Below are 17439 nucleotides of genomic sequence, written 5' to 3'. Positions count from 1 at the left end.
CAGCTACACTGACCCTTGGTGTCATGACAGTGTTGTGGGCCTCAGTTGAGCTTTTCCTCAGCTTTGTCACTGTGAGGTGCTACAAGTTACCCTGCCAGCCAGCTACACTCCAAGCAGACACAACCCTCTTTTTGGTTACAATTAAAATTCTTCTTCTTTTTTTTCTGTTCTTATAAAAAGACAGATTTGACCCCTGAGACAAATCTTGTTGTTTACACAGCACCTAAAGTTGCAGTAGTGTTATTTATACAGAAATCATTTCATCAGAGGAAAAAAAAAAATCTTTATTTATGACCCTGACAATGACACAAGAATAGGTTCAAGCCCTTCTCCATCTGTTTGCAATCCCAGTGTAATGCTATCATCACCTGTTTCCATGGTCCCGGTCACATCTGGCTTGCATTACAAAAAAAAAAAAAAAAAAAAATCACACAAGGTGCATTTTTTCTTCCCTCTTTGTGTGTGCTTTACTTTAGTATTTGGCTCATATTTCTGAAATAGGCTAGAACAACAAATTGAGATCTGAGACAAGGAGAAAAAACACTAATATCGAGCAACAATTTGCTTTAAATTTCAGAATCAGACTCCCTGGGGGTCTGACCATATGAAACACGGGAGTTTAAGTGCTCTGTGAGGTTTATTGCAATGTAAAGCTAGTTCAATACTATAACAGAGGGTTCAGTTCTCAAACTTGGCAAGGAATGACTCCAATTTGTTTGCAGTTAAATCAATTTAATTGTAAATAAAGTGGAATCCTTTCCGATGTGCATCTAATTTGAAGGCACCACTATATCTATTTAGGGAAGCAAAATGCAGTTATTAACATCCTATAGTCTTATGATCTAATGTTAAGTTGATATATATGTCTGTATGTATATATTTCAGCTATAACATCATGCACATGTTTGATGGTCTTATACAGTTGCATGTCTGTGGTTTAAGAGGGAGTAACATTTGCCATATGACACCATAATAATAAGGACACACACCATAGGGTAGTGTACTGTAAGACAAATCTTGCCCAAGGAAGTGTATTTCTCTGCCTCATAACAGTCTGGAATTTGTGTATCCTCTCTGTCTCTCCCATGGACACCAGCTGTGCAGCTGGTGCTCGCTGGAAACTGCAGTTAGCCTGTAGTCATGAGGGATTTTTAACACAATTCTCCCACGTGCATTCAAGGAAGCAGTAATGTCATGCAATCGGGGCCATGTTATCATTGTGTGGATCCTGAAGAGTGATGTCAGAGGAAAAAGGAAACTAGCTAACTCCCAAACCAAAAGAGCAAAGGTTAGAGGCAGGTTGGCAGAGACCCAGACTGGCTTAAAGACTTTCCTTATTCTCTTTCCCTTTTGCCTCCCTTAAAAGCATAGTTGCTCCATCCAAATGGCTTGCATGAACAGGATGCTGCTTGCTTTGGGATATCTGCTTATGAGCTGTGATTTATCATAATGGAGTAATAGTTGTCATTTTGGGGTTAAAGATAACAGCTTTATAAATGGAACATCCTGTGAGATGGCTCAGCATTGATGGAATCCGCTGTTGTAGATGGATGAAACTGAGAGAAGTGGTTGGATGGACAAACTAATTCATTTGCTACATTAATGTGAGCTTTTCATCATCTGTAATGAAAAATCAACACCACCTAATCTATCACATGAAAGGTCGTTTTGCGTCCCTCAATTGCTCACATGGTATCTCTCTTCTGGAGGGAAGGATCAAAGCTGCCTTTTCAAAAATTCAGTCTGTGCAGCATTAAAGCATCTGACAGAGTTTGCTGCAATAAAATTTGTCAAATGTCACCACACAAAAATGAACACAGACTACTGTGACTTAGTAGTACGGCTCTGGTCAGCAAATCCTTTATCACTGGAAAAACTATGTATGAAGAATTAAACCTTGCGTTTTTTTCAATTTCGCAGCATCATCATTTAGTTGCTAGATTGTGGCTGTATGATGACTCAGCCTCACTTTTCAATGGCGACAGATTAGCATTTATCTTGGAACACATTTTCCTGGCTGACATTTTACCAAGTTCAGACAAGCACTGGGAATTTGAAGTAACAGTCTCACGAGAAGAGAAATTTAAGTGTTTCAAAATGTGTGACTGAGTAGGAAGGGGTTTCAAACTTCAGTTATTGAGCTCCCATCAGCAGCACTTGTATGTCCAGTCTTGTGTCTTCATACCAGAATACACCTCAATATTATGGTCTCACTTATACATTTTATATCATATGCTGATATATTGATTACATATGGAAAAATACTGTAAATATAGATGGATGGATCTGTTTGTGGAAGTGAGACAGGATAAGAACTAAAATGGCAAATTAACAAAATATACAAAGAGTCCATGGAAGAAAACTTCAGCAGAACACCCAGTTCACTCAGAACAAGTGCACCTGTATTACATTGGATGCACACTGATACTCTTAGTACCAAGACTGTATTATTGATGGTTCCAGATGGCCCAGAGGCCCCAGGTTGGCTGTGTGTCAGTCGGTTTGGGAAATTTGATTGAATGCAAATTTGTTTGGAAAATGCAATATCATCTAAAGAGATAAGAGCCTTCCAGCAGTAATACTCTGGCAGAAGGCTAATGTTTGGATCCTGGCGACCTACAGGCACAATATACTATAATCTGGGCATGTCTTTATCTGAGCCTTGTCCCATAAAAGGTCTCAGATGCCATTCAAACAGGTTATGATTGACTACATGCACGATGTGCAGATCTACAGAATGCACTGTAGCAGTAATGATGCAGAGGAAGGAGTGATCGGAGCTCTGTAGCAGTTACTATGTACTTTAATTTGTTTCAGGCCCTGCAGAGACTTGTTAACACAGATTCTAATTACTTCCTTTAACTACCCTGCCACAATGTTGTACGCTTATGTCATTAAAAGAACATTTCAACTGTTTGTGGTACAGTCCGTCACACAAAGCATCATCTTTGAAGTCTATCTTGGCTGAACCCACGTCCAGCAGTCCTCACTGATACCTTCTTGTGTTTCCAGAATGCCTGTCATGGCATATATAATGAGAGACAGTCACTTCCCTTCCTCCTCACCGTATGAATTTTACCTAAAGAAAGTCATTAATAAAGTGAGCCCAGGTGGTCTGCAGAGTGCAAAATTCTTTGATTTCTCCCTGCGCACTGTGGGCTAGTCCTCAAAGAAATCAGATTAAAGAACAAGAGTTATTTTCTTTAGGTGCAACTCTTATTTTTGCCACATCCACTCTGAGTTTAGAGGCATCAACCCACCTGGTTGCAAACTGCATCTCATTAGATTGTTAGTAGCCTTTACTATACCATGTGGTGTATAAACAGATAATGGTGATGGATGTCTGATATGAAGCCAACTAGACATTGCTTTTTGATGGTTCACAGCTTGCTCTTGTGCTGTCCTGTCTGCAGGGGGAGAGAGGATGTAAAAGAAAACAACTTTATTGTGCTCCTGTATTGAACTGCTGTTGGACAATATCTCAAATCTCTATATTTCCTTTGTCTTTACTGAGCAGAGGGTGAGCGTACCTCACATCAGAAAACACATCCAAATGAATTTAAAAGAACATGATCTATAGCATGATCACTTATAACAATAATGTTTAGAAAAAATGACTTTGTTGTCCACCTGTTCTGGAAACCACAAGCACAAGAGGAACAGATATTGAACTAAAACTAAAAACTACAGAAAACTAAAAGCTGGACTGTAATAAGAAACACTGGTGACACGTCTAACCTCCCTCCTTCTGGGAGCTAAATGGAACAAATGGTGCTTTTCAGACCAGCATTAGCTGAACTTCCAAATGGTTTCTGTTATTCTGTTTGTTAAACCATTCCTGGTTCTATAATACACTCCAGTAGGGCTGTATTATCAATAGAAACAAATAGTTCTGTGTAGTACAGTAGAAGCCCCACTGGAGATCAGCTTCTACATGCTGCCTGTTGCAACATCCAAACATGTAAACAACAGTAATTTGTTGTAAACATTATGAAGTTTCTGTAGGAGTTTTGTGTTTGTATACTTTGGTTTGTTGAGTTATTCTTTAGGTTTAGAGGAAAGATTTGTTTCTTTTCACTTCCACAATTAAACAAAGCCTTTTCTGGGCTGTTTGAAAACTGCCATAAACATTTAAAAAATGTGCCTATTCAATAATTATAGGCTACAGTGATACTATAATAAATTACTAACAGACAGGGAAGTGGGTAACAGTACTGCCATCAACTGTGTGATGCAATTATATTAGTTATGGTATTATTTATTTAAAAATTATGATTAGCTACAGAAAATTTACTTTGGAAAACAGTTGTGTTACACAGTTATGTGCATGTTTTTATAATGATGATAACAATACTATGAAACAGTATTGTACTTTCTCATGAAGAAATGTGTCTTACATACGCTTGGGCGGATTATGAGACAATGGGCCTCTGGGCACAACCCCACAGCCCTCCTACATAGGAGCAAGACACACAGACTGTGGTAGTTTTGTATCTTTTTCTAGTCAGTGTGCAACATTTTGCATCGTTTGTGTTGTTTTGCATTGTTCTGTGGTAATTTTGTATGTACAGTCACATTAAACATAGGCTCTGCAACTGGGGCACCCTGAGTCCTTTAGGCCCCTGGGCCTGTTCAGTTCCATGTATGTATGACAGTATGATGCATTAATGAACTGTATATATGTTTGTTTTTTCCTTCTCTTTTTGTTAATGTTTTCTGTGTGTGTGTGTGTGTGTGTGTGTGTGTGTGTGTGTGTGTGTGTGTGTGTCTTTATAATTTTTTTGTCTGTTTGTGTGTGGTCCTGGGTTGGTAACCTTTTTCTTTAAAATGTGCAGCGTAGACTGTACTTTCTTTCTAGGTAACTCCTCAAACACAAATTTGTGACCCTCTTATTCTGCGTACTTGTACCTACAGATAGGAACGAATGCAGGCTAAAGCATTACATCGAGAAAGAGAAAAAGATGAGCAGCTTATAGTTCATACTTCTCTGAGTCATACTCAGTTGCATTGACAGATGGAAACTATTTCAACATCATTAGTGACTGTGAGCATTAAAATCACTTTTACTGACATCACTCTGGACGCAGGCTCATGGTTATTTTGAGGTATTCTTTGTGAACAAATTGACACCCCTCCCAACATTCAGAAATAGTTCATGATGATTTAAATTATGATGAATATGACATACTTGCCATTGCACTGATACATTTACCAACTGAAGAAGTTGTTATATTTGCAGTCTTAAGCTTACACAATGAGGTGTCTCCGGCTTGAGTAGAGAAGTATTGAAACCTCCCTTTGGGTCCGTCTGATAGGCGTCATCCTCTACCTCTCTTGCCCCCTTTGTATTAAATAAAGCACTACTCAAGCTTGGCCATAGACATGTCAAGCACAAATTTTATGATGACATTCAAAGCCACAATGTCACCATCTCATTTAAGTCCTTAAGGTACAAATGAGTCATTTCATTAGTCCCAGAATGAATTTGGCACACCATGGAAAACCAATAGATCACTTAAGTAATTCTCTTCTTAAGGAAGTTATATCCCAGTGGTTGAATCTCAGAAACTGTGCTGCAAAATTGAATCTTTGAGGCTATTGAGCAGATGGAGAGATTATCATGCAAATGGCCCTCATAGATCATCTTTCTGAGCATAGGGTAATGGCTCGTGAATGATACTTATCAAGCTCCATAAGTGCTCCTTCCAATAAATACATACTCCAGGTCATTTGTACTGGGATTCAAGTGTTGATGGATATGGGATTACCACTTAACCTTGGAGTAATTCCAAGACACCGCTTAAATCATCTAATACATTATCTATCCCATAACGGCTTGACCAATCTTTAAGGATATCACTTGTTAATGCAAAATATGTTTTATGTGATAAATTAAACTGGAGGTTTTAGAGACCTATTAATCACTTACTGTAGATGTACTCATGACAGGGCATTGCTATCCTTTTATTTTCAAAAGGTTGTTACTGTGCAGAATACATCTTTTATGTATAACAATGCTCTTATGATTCTTTGATGTGTTACAGATTTGCACACAGGATCTATAGACAATAGGGAAACTTTATGTTGTCTGTTCGTGAAGCACAATGAAGTTAACAATACGAAACCAGCCTCTCAAACGCATTTAATCTTCTTCAGGTTAAGCAGGTTTGAATCTGCCTCCTAGCAAAGCAGGACACTGATATATGAAAGTTGATTATGATCATGTGCTTCTCATTGGAGGCTGGCTTTCATTTCCAAACCAACACTTGACCCCGACCCTGCCTGTCACAGTTATATTTGAAGGGTTTCTTTCCAAAACACTGTAAAATCAAAAAGGAAGTTTGGTCTGGCTCATGATTCCTTCCTTTTATGAGAACATCTAAAACCATATTCTTACTTTAATAGTTACTCACAATTGACTTGACATGTGGGTTTTAAGTATATAGTGTATCTTAATACAATACTTATATGATCACATGTATATTGAGAGAGTTACTGGTATCTGTAATCATTCCTCCTCTACATAGGCTACTGGTCGTGATGACATCCTTTCCTCGTGTGAATCTGGTGTAAGAGAAGGAAGACATAATCCACAGTCCTCATTTTGTACAAAACTACATTCTCAAATTCAGCTGAAACTACTAGTTTTAGTGTTTACTACTAAATCCAACTCTGTGAGACATAGCAGTATGATTGGCAAAATAAAAACATCAACTTGCTAACATGTTAACAATGACAGTGCTAACATGCTTATGTCTAGAAGGTATACTATCCATCAAGGTTGCCATCTTAGTTTAACATGCTGGCATGCTAACATTTGCTAATTAACACTGAACACAAACTACAGATAAGGATGATGGGATTTTTTTCAGGTATTTGATCACAAAACAGAGTGTTGAACAATTATAAATTTTGGCCTGATGATGGCACGAGATGAAAAGTGAAGGGTTATCGAAGTTGTTGCAGTTCATCCTCTGGGAATCATGAATGTCTGAACCAACTTTTATAGCAATCCATTCCAAATATTGAAGTAAATAAACACAAATGTGAATCTCTTGGTGGCTCTGAAGGAAAAGCCAGAGGATCATCATAGTCTATAGGAAACATCTTCTGGGGACTATGAATGTCTGTTTTTTTTTTTTTTTTTTTTTTTTTTGTCAAGTCAGATGTTTGAGCTATTTCAGTCTGGACCAAAGTGCTGGACCCACTTAATGACCCAGAGACCAGAAATACCATGCATGTTTTCATGCTGCTAGCGTGGCCAAAAAGACTGTAACTTTGGAAGTTGCTTTTATTGTCTTGTTTAGCTTTGGCTGAACTTGTAATATGGGTTCGCACATAACAAGGACTGCGAATTTTTCTCCCCAGTCTTTACGCTGGATTTGCACAGGGAATGGATTGGTTCATATTCAGTATTGACAGGAGGAATGGTTACAGAAACCACTAACTCTTTCAGGGCATGAGAGTAATGCCTTAGGATAGACATGGAAAAATCTGAATCTATCCTTTGACACTAGAATCCAGTTTAAAGGTAGAAGGTGGATTTCTCATTTCTGATTGAAACTCTTTTTTAGAAACACTTAGTTTTGATGGTAAAGTAAGTTTACTATTACTGCTTTGCTGCTTCCTCACATTATGTTTAAATCCTTTGTATATAGTAGTTCTTAGTTTCTGCTCTTCTCAATATCAAATCCAATAATTCAAACTTCTAAATCCTCGAATAGCACACGATGACACACAAGCTCAAGCGAATTTTCTGATTCAGAATTTTTTTTTTTTTTGTAGTCGTGTCATCTTCAATCTCATGAAGACATGAGCTTGTCACAACATCACATGGAGGAGGCATGGAGGAGTCTCTGGTCTCCAGATCTGTTTGCTCACTGAGTCCTGACTCACACTACACTGGAATGAGAAGCATGTACAGAGACGCTTGCACAACATTTAGTGAGAAAAATCAGACCTCTCCTGCAAGCAGACACACACACACACAGAGAGAGAGAGAGAGAGAGAGAGAGTACTACAATGCAATAAATGTCTCTAAGTCTCTAAATTTTCTTTGGAAAAAAAAAATCTGCCCTTTAAGTGACAAATAAAAAGGACCAGAAAACATAACACATGAGTGACCAGACACAGAGAGACATCTCTGTTTGGTTAGTTAACTCATGTGAAAAAATATTATGAAAGAACAGATAACAGGAAAAACAGTGCTATCTTGCTGGAATATTAACTGAAGCTATAAACATGGCTTGTGAAGGATAAGGGTCCATCTGGACAAAGGGTGAATGTCCCTGTCAGTGTGTGGTCTGTTTCCAAGCTGATGTCCTTAACTGCGGGGTTATGCTTGTACACACTAAGAAAATGAGGCTTTCTAAAGGGTTCTCACTAAGGCGATGTGGACCTGATTGGATCTATTTTTCCAGACAAGATCTCTTATTGAGAAATCACAATCATGATTCATAAAGGATTTCAAACACACATTTTCTGCTTGCTACTGAAATATTAATCCAGGGAAGCTCCCTAAAATGCTTACTTCTGTCATTTGTCTTTCTCATATTATTTCAGTTATTATCAGTCTAATATGCGATGTCACAGCCTCTGTGATAGCTTTATTATGCATGTTGTGGAAAAATACACTGTTTTTTTAACAGTGGATAAAGGAGCTAAAGAAGCAAAACTCTAGAGCACCAAGGTGTACCTAAATATGTCTGAATGAAGAAGAAAGAACTACTGTATATTTGCAAATTAATTTTATCATGGTCTTTCATGCGCATGAAGAGTTCTTGGTTATGCAGTAAACACAAGACCCAGTGTGGTTTTATTTAATTAGTTCTCTTGCTAGAAGACGCATAAAGATTAATGGATGTACTTTTTACTTGAGAGTGTGTGTGTCCATAGTCTGCGCTGACATTCCCTGTTGTGTTAACAGAGTGCTGTAATAAGGAGATCACTTTTTCATCTTCTCTTTGGAAAGGCTGCAGATACCAACTGGGAAAGGAATTGTGGGAAAATGTACCCTGATAATTTAAAAGCTGATTGCCAAAGAAAGGCTCCAGTGCAATTTCTTCACATCTGTTCAGCTCCAACAAGAACAGCAACACCCTCCAGACTCATATTTCTGTTGATTTAGCCCCTCTCAATGGACACATGTCCTCACGTCTCTCTTTTAATATGTCAAAGATGGTGCTGGAAAAATGTAACTGTGTGTGATTATTGTTCAAAAACAAATTAAACATAGGTGAACATTTGTGCCAGGGAGCTGATGTCCTGAATGATTGTTTATTTATATATATATTTATTTATTTATCTATTTAAGAAAATACTAAAGAAAAATGATTATTTGACTTTAACCTTGTGTAACTTTCTCTATCCATAACAGTTTGTATTTTGCCTGTATAGTTTAATTACAACAGCATTATCCATGCTTGCATTTTAGACTTGAAAAAGCAAATCCTTCTATTGATTGTAATTATTAAAGATGACTGAATTCTACTTCAGTTTCAGGGTCTTTATCTATCTTAGATTGTAACAAACTTTGCAAAGATGAATATATTCACAGAAATAACATTTGAATTATGTATGATTGTCAGAAGAAGATGAAGGGAAGAAACCTGGATACACCAGCACACTCCTGAGGTAAAAGTAGCAAGCTAGTTTGCACTGTGCAGGTGAGGAAAATGTTTACATATTCTATAGCAACAGTCCAGTACCAGTTCAGTTGCAGAACTATTTGTGTTGGCGTAGCCAAATAAATGATAAAAATAACAAACAAATCATAATCTGTTGCTGCTTATTTGGTGAACTCCATCCCACAATTCAAGGACATGCCCATTATGTTAACTGGCAACTCTAATAAATTATTTTATGCCTTTTATGCCCTACTTTGTAATTTTTATGACATTTTATGCCCTATTATACTGTGACTTTTTTAAGACTTTCTATGCCTTACTATACTATGACGTTTTGATGACATTATATGCCATACTTTACTACGTTATTTCTATGACATTTTATGCCTTACTATACTATGACCTTTTTAATCCCTACTATAATATGACGTTTTTATGACATTTTATTCCTTACCATACTATGACATTTTTATGACATTTTATGCCATACTTTACTGTGACCTTTTTAATCCCTACTATAATATGACGTTTTTATAACATTTTATGCCTTACTATACTATGACCTTTTTAATCCATACTATAATATGACATTTTTATGACATTTTATTCCTTACCATACTATAACGTTTTTTATGACATTTTATGCCTTACTATACTATGACCTTTTTAATCCCTACTATAATGTGACGTTTTTATGACATTTTATTCCTTACCATACTATGATGTTTTTATGACACTTTATGCCATGCTTTACTATGACATTTTTATGACATTTTATGCCTTATTATACTATGACGGGTTTATGGTATTTTATGCCTTACTGTATTATGATGTTTTTATGGCATTTCATGCCTTACTATACTATGACATTTTATGCCTTGCTATACTATGTCATTTTTATGACATTTTATGCCTTACAATACTTTGACCTTTTCATACACTACTATACTATGTCATTTTTATGACATTTTATGCCTTACTATACTATGACCTTTTCATACCCTATTATAATCTGTAATTTTATGACATTTTATGCCAATGACCTTTTCATACCCTATTATAATCTGTAATTTTATGACATTTTATGCCATACTTTAATATGTCATTTTTATGACCTTTTATGCCTTACTATACTATGACGTTTTCATACCCTATTATAATATGTCATTTCAATGACATTTTTGCCTTACTATACTATGACATTTTTACGACATTTTATGCCTTAATATACTATGACGTTTTTATCACATTTTGTGCCATACTTTACTATGACGTTTTTATGGCATTTCATGCCTTATTATACTATGACGTTTTTACGACATTTTATGCCTTATAATACTATGACGTTTTCATACCTGACTATAATCTGTAATTTTATGACATTTTAATATGACGTTTTTATGCCTTACTATACTATGACGTTTTCATACCTGACTATAATCTGTAATTTTATGACATTTTAATATGACGTTTTTATGCCTTACTATACTATGACGTTTTCATACCTGACTATAATCTGTAATTTTATGACATTTTAATATGACGTTTTTATGCCTTACTATACTATGACGTTTTCATACCTGACTATAATCTGTAATTTTATGACATTTTAATATGACGTTTTTATGCCTTACTATACTATGACGTTTTCATACCTGACTATAATCTGTAATTTTATGACATTTTAATATGACGTTTTTATGCCTTACTATACTATGACGTTTTTATGCCTTACTATACTATGACATTTTATGCCATGCTATACTATGTCATTTTTATGACATTTTATGACATACATTACTATGAAATTTTTATGACATTTTATGCCTTACTATACTATGACGTTTTTATGGTATTTTAAGCCTTACTATACTATGACCTTTTCATACCCTATTGACATTTTATGCCACACTTTAATATATCATTTTTAAGGTAATTTATGCCTTACTATACTATGAAATTTTCATACCCTACTATAATCTGTAATTTTTTAAAATTTTTTGCCATACTTTAATATGTCATTTTTATGACATTTTATGCCATACAATACTATGACATTTTCATACCCTACTATACTCTCATTTGTATGACATTTTATGCCTTATTATACTTTGACGTTTTCATACCCTATTATAATCTGTAATTTTATGACATTTTATGCCATACTTTAATATGTCATTTTTATGACATTTTAGTCCATACTTTACTATGACGTTTTTATGGCATTTCATACCTTATTATACTATGACGTTTTTACGACATTTTATGCCTTATTATACTATGGGGTGTTTATGGTATTTTATGCCTCACTGTATTATGATGTTTTTATGGCATTTTATGCCTTATTGTACTATGACATTTTCATACCCTAGTATACTATGACATTTTTATGACATTTTATGCCTTACTATACTATGACGATTTTATGACATTTTATGCCTTACTATACTATGACGATTTTATGACATTTTATGCCTTACTATACTATGACGATTTTATGACATTTTATGCCTTACTATACTATGACGATTTTATGACATTTTATGCCTTACTATACTATGACGATTTTATGACATTTTATGCCTTACTATACTATGACGATTTTATGACATTTTATGCCTTACTATACTATGACGATTTTATGACATTTTATGCCTTACTATACTATGACGATTTTATGACATTTTATGCCTTACTATACTATGACGATTTTATGACATTTTATGCCTTACTATACTATGACGATTTTATGACATTTTATGCCTTACTATACTATGACGATTTTATGACATTTTATGCCTTACTATACTATGACGATTTTATGACATTTTATGCCTTACTATACTATGACGATTTTATGACATTTTATGCCTTACTATACTATGACGATTTTATGACATTTTATGCCTTACTATACTATGACGATTTTATGACATTTTATGCCTTACTATACTATGACGATTTTATGACATTTTATGCCTTACTATACTATGACGATTTTATGACATTTTATGCCTTACTATACTATGACGATTTTATGACATTTTATGCCTTACTATACTATGACGATTTTATGACATTTTATGCCTTACTATACTATGACGATTTTATGACATTTTATGCCTTACTATACTATGACGATTTTATGACATTTTATGCCTTACTATACTATGACGATTTTATGACATTTTATGCCTTACTATACTATGACGATTTTATGACATTTTATGCCTTACTATACTATGACGATTTTATGACATTTTATGCCTTACTATACTATGACGATTTTATGACATTTTATGCCTTACTATACTATGACGATTTTATGACATTTTATGCCATACTTTACTATGACGTTTTTATGGCATTTTATGCCTTATTATACTCTGATGTGTTTATGGTATTTTATGCCTTAATGTATTATAATGTTTTTATGGCATTTTATGCCTTACTATACTATGACATTTTTATGACATTTTAAGATATACATTACTATGAAATTTTTATGACATTTTGTGCCTCACAATACTTTGACATTTTCATACCCTACTATACTATGTCATTTTTATGACATTTTATGCCTTATTATACGATGACGTTTTATGACATTTTATGCCTTACTATACTATGACCTTTTCATACCCTATTATAATTTGTAATTTTATGACATTTTATGCCTTACTATACTATGACATTTTCATACCCTATTATAATTTGTAATTTTATGACATTTTATGCCATACTTTAATATGTCATTTTTATGACATTTTATGCCTTATAATACTATGGCATTTTCATACCCTATTATAATCTTTAATTTTATGACATTTTTTGCCATACTTTTATATGTCATTTTTATGACATTTTATGCCTTACTATACTATGACATTTTCATACCCTACTATACTATGACCTTTCCATACCCTATTATAATCTATAATTTTATGACATTTTATGCCATACTTTAATATGTCATTTTTATGACATTTTATGCCTTACTATACTATGACATTTTCATACCCTACTATACTATGACCTTTCCATACCCTATTATAATCTATAATTTTATGACATTTTATGCCATACTTTAATATGTCATTTTTATGACATTTTATGCCTTACTATACTATGACGTTTTTATGGTATTTTATGCCTTACAATACTATGACGTTTTCATACCTGACTATAATCTGTAATACTATGACATTTCATGCCATACTTTAATATGTCATTTTTATGACATTTTATGCCTTACTATACTATGACGTTTTTATGGTATTTTATGCCTTACTATACTATGACGTTTCCATACCCTATTATAATCTGTAATTTTATGACATTTTATGCCATACTTTAATATGTCATTTTTATGACAATTTATGCCATACTTTAATATGTCATTTTTATGGTATTTCATGCCTTACTATATTATGACATTTCCATACCCTTTTATAATCTGTAATTTTATGACATTTTATGCCATACTTTAATATGTCATTTTTATGACATTTTATGCCTTACTATACTATGACATTTTTATGACATTTTATGCCTTACTATACTATGACGTTTTTATGGTATTTTATGCCTTACTATACTATGACATTTTAATACCTTACTAAATATGTCATTTTTATGACATTTTATGCCTTACTATACTATGACATTTTTATGACATTTTATGCCTTACTATACTATGACGTTTTTATGGTATTTTATGCCTTACTATACTATGACATTTTAATACCTTACTAAAATCTCTAATTTTATGACATTCTATGCCATACTTTAATATGTCATTTTTATGAAATTTTATGCCTTACTATACTATGACGTTTTTATACCCTATTATTATCTGTAATTTTATGACATTTTATACCATACTTTAATATGTCATTTTTTTGACATTTTATGCTTTACTATACTATGATGGTTTTATGACATTTTATGCCATACTTTACTATGATGTTTTTATGGCATTTTATACCTTATTATACTATACCATTTTTATGACATTTTATGCCTTACTATACTATGCCATTTTATGTCTTGCTATACTATGTCATTTTTATGACATTTTATGCCATACGTTACTATGATGTTTTTATGGCATTTTATACCTTATTATACTATAAAATTTTTATGACATTTTATGCCTTATTATGCTATGACGTGTGTATGGTATTTCATGCCTTACTGTATTATGATGTTTTGATGGCATTTTATGCCTTACTATACTATGACATTTTATGTCTTGCTATACTATGTCATTTTTATGACATTTTATGACATACGTTACTATGATGTTTTTATGGCATTTTATACCTTATTATACTATAAAATTTTTATGACATTTTATGCCTTATTATGCTATGACGTGTGTATGGTATTTCATGCCTTACTGTATTATGATGTTTTGATGGCATTTTATGCCTTACTATACTATGACATTTTATGTCTTGCTATACTATGTCATTTTTATGACATTTTATGCCTTACTATACTATGACATTTTTATGACATTTTATGCCTTACTATACTATGACATTTTAATACCTTACTATAATCTGTAATTTTATGACATTTTATGCCATACTTTAATATGTCATTTTTATGACATTTTATGCCTTACTATACTATGACATTTTTATGACATTTTATGCCTTACTATACTATGACATTTTAATACCTTACTATAATCTGTAATTTTATGACATTTTATGCCATACTTTAATATGTCATTTTTATGACATTTTATGCCTTACTATACAATGACGTTTTTATGGTATTTTATGCCTTACTATACTATGACATTTTCATACCTTACTATAATCTGTAATTTTATGACATTTTTTGCCATACTTTAATATGTCATTTTTATGACATTTTATGCCTTACTATACTATGACGTTTTTATGGTATTTTATGCCTTACTATACTATGACATTTTAATACCTTACTATAATCTGTAATTTTATGACATTTTATGCCATACTTTAATATGTCATTTTTATGACATTTTATGCCTTACTATACTATGACATTTTTATGACATTTTATGCCTTACTATACTATGACATTTTAATACCTTACTATAATCTGTAATTTTATGACATTTTATGCCATACTTTAATATGTCATTTTTATGACATTTTATGCCTTACTATACTATGACATTTTTATGACATTTTATGCCTTACTATACTATGACATTTTAATACCTTACTATAATCTGTAATTTTATGACATTTTATGCCATACTTTAATATGTCATTTTTATGACATTTTATGCCTTACTATACTATGACATTTTTATGACATTTTATGCCTTACTATACTATGACATTTTAATACCTTACTATAATCTGTAATTTTATGACATTTTATGCCATACTTTAATATGTCATTTTTATGACATTTTATGCCTTACTATACTATGACATTTTTATGACATTTTATGCCTTACTATACTATGACATTTTAATACCTTACTATAATCTGTAATTTTATGACATTTTATGCCATACTTTAATATGTCATTTTTATGACATTTTATGCCTTACTATACTATGACATTTTAACACCTTACTATAATCTGTAATTTTATGACATTTTATGCCACACTTTAATATGTCATTTTTATGACATTTTATGCCTTACTATACTATGACGTTTTTATGACATTTTATGCCTTACTTTACTATGACGTTTTCATACCCTATTATAATCCTTAATTTTATGACATTTTTTGCCATACTTTAATATTTCATTTTTATGACATTTTATACCTTACAATACTATAACATTTTCATACCCTACTATACTATGTCATTTTTATGACATTTTATGCCTTACTATACTATGACATTTTAACACCTTACTATAATCTGTAATTTTATGACATTTTATGCCACACTTTAATATGTCATTTTTATGACATTTTATGCCTTACTATACTATGACGTTTTTATGACATTTTATGCCTTACTTTACTATGACGTTTTCATACCCTATTATAATCCTTAATTTTATGACATTTTTTGCCATACTTTAATATTTCATTTTTATGACATTTTATACCTTACAATACTATAACATTTTCATACCCTACTATACTATGTCATTTTTATGACATTTTATGCCTTACTATACTACGACATTTTTATGACATTTTATGCCATACTTTACTATGACATTTTTATGGCATTTTATGCCTAATTATACTATGCCGTTTTACGACATTTTATGCCTTATTATACTCTGACGTGTTTATGGTATTTTATGCCTTACTATACTATGACATTTTAATACCTTACTATAATCTGTCATTTTATGACATTTTATGCCATACTTTAATATGTCATTTTTATGACATTTTATGCCTTACTATACTATGACATTTTTATGACATTTTATGCCTTACTATACTATGACGTTTTCATACCCTATTATAATCCTTAATGTTATGACATTTTATGCCACACTTTAATATGTCATTTTTATGACATTTTATGCCTTACTATACTACGACATTTTTATGACATTTTATGCCTTACTATACTATGACATTTTAATACCATACTATAATCTGTAATTTTATGACATTTTATGCCATACTTTAATATTTCATTTTTATGACATTTTATACCTTACAATACTATAACATTTTCATACCCTACTATACTATGTCATTTTTATGACATTTTATGCCTTACTATACTATGACATTTTTATACCATATTATGCCTTACTATACTATGACATTTTTATGCCTTACTATAATCTGTAATTTTATGACATTTTTATACCTACT

The sequence above is a fragment of the Seriola dumerili genome, unplaced genomic scaffold (genome assembly GCF_002260705.1).
Source record: "Seriola dumerili isolate Sdu_G_001 unplaced genomic scaffold, Sdu_1.0 BDQW01000003.1, whole genome shotgun sequence".
Taxonomy (NCBI): domain Eukaryota; kingdom Metazoa; phylum Chordata; class Actinopteri; order Carangiformes; family Carangidae; genus Seriola; species Seriola dumerili.
Note: the sequence above shows the minus strand (reverse complement) of the source record.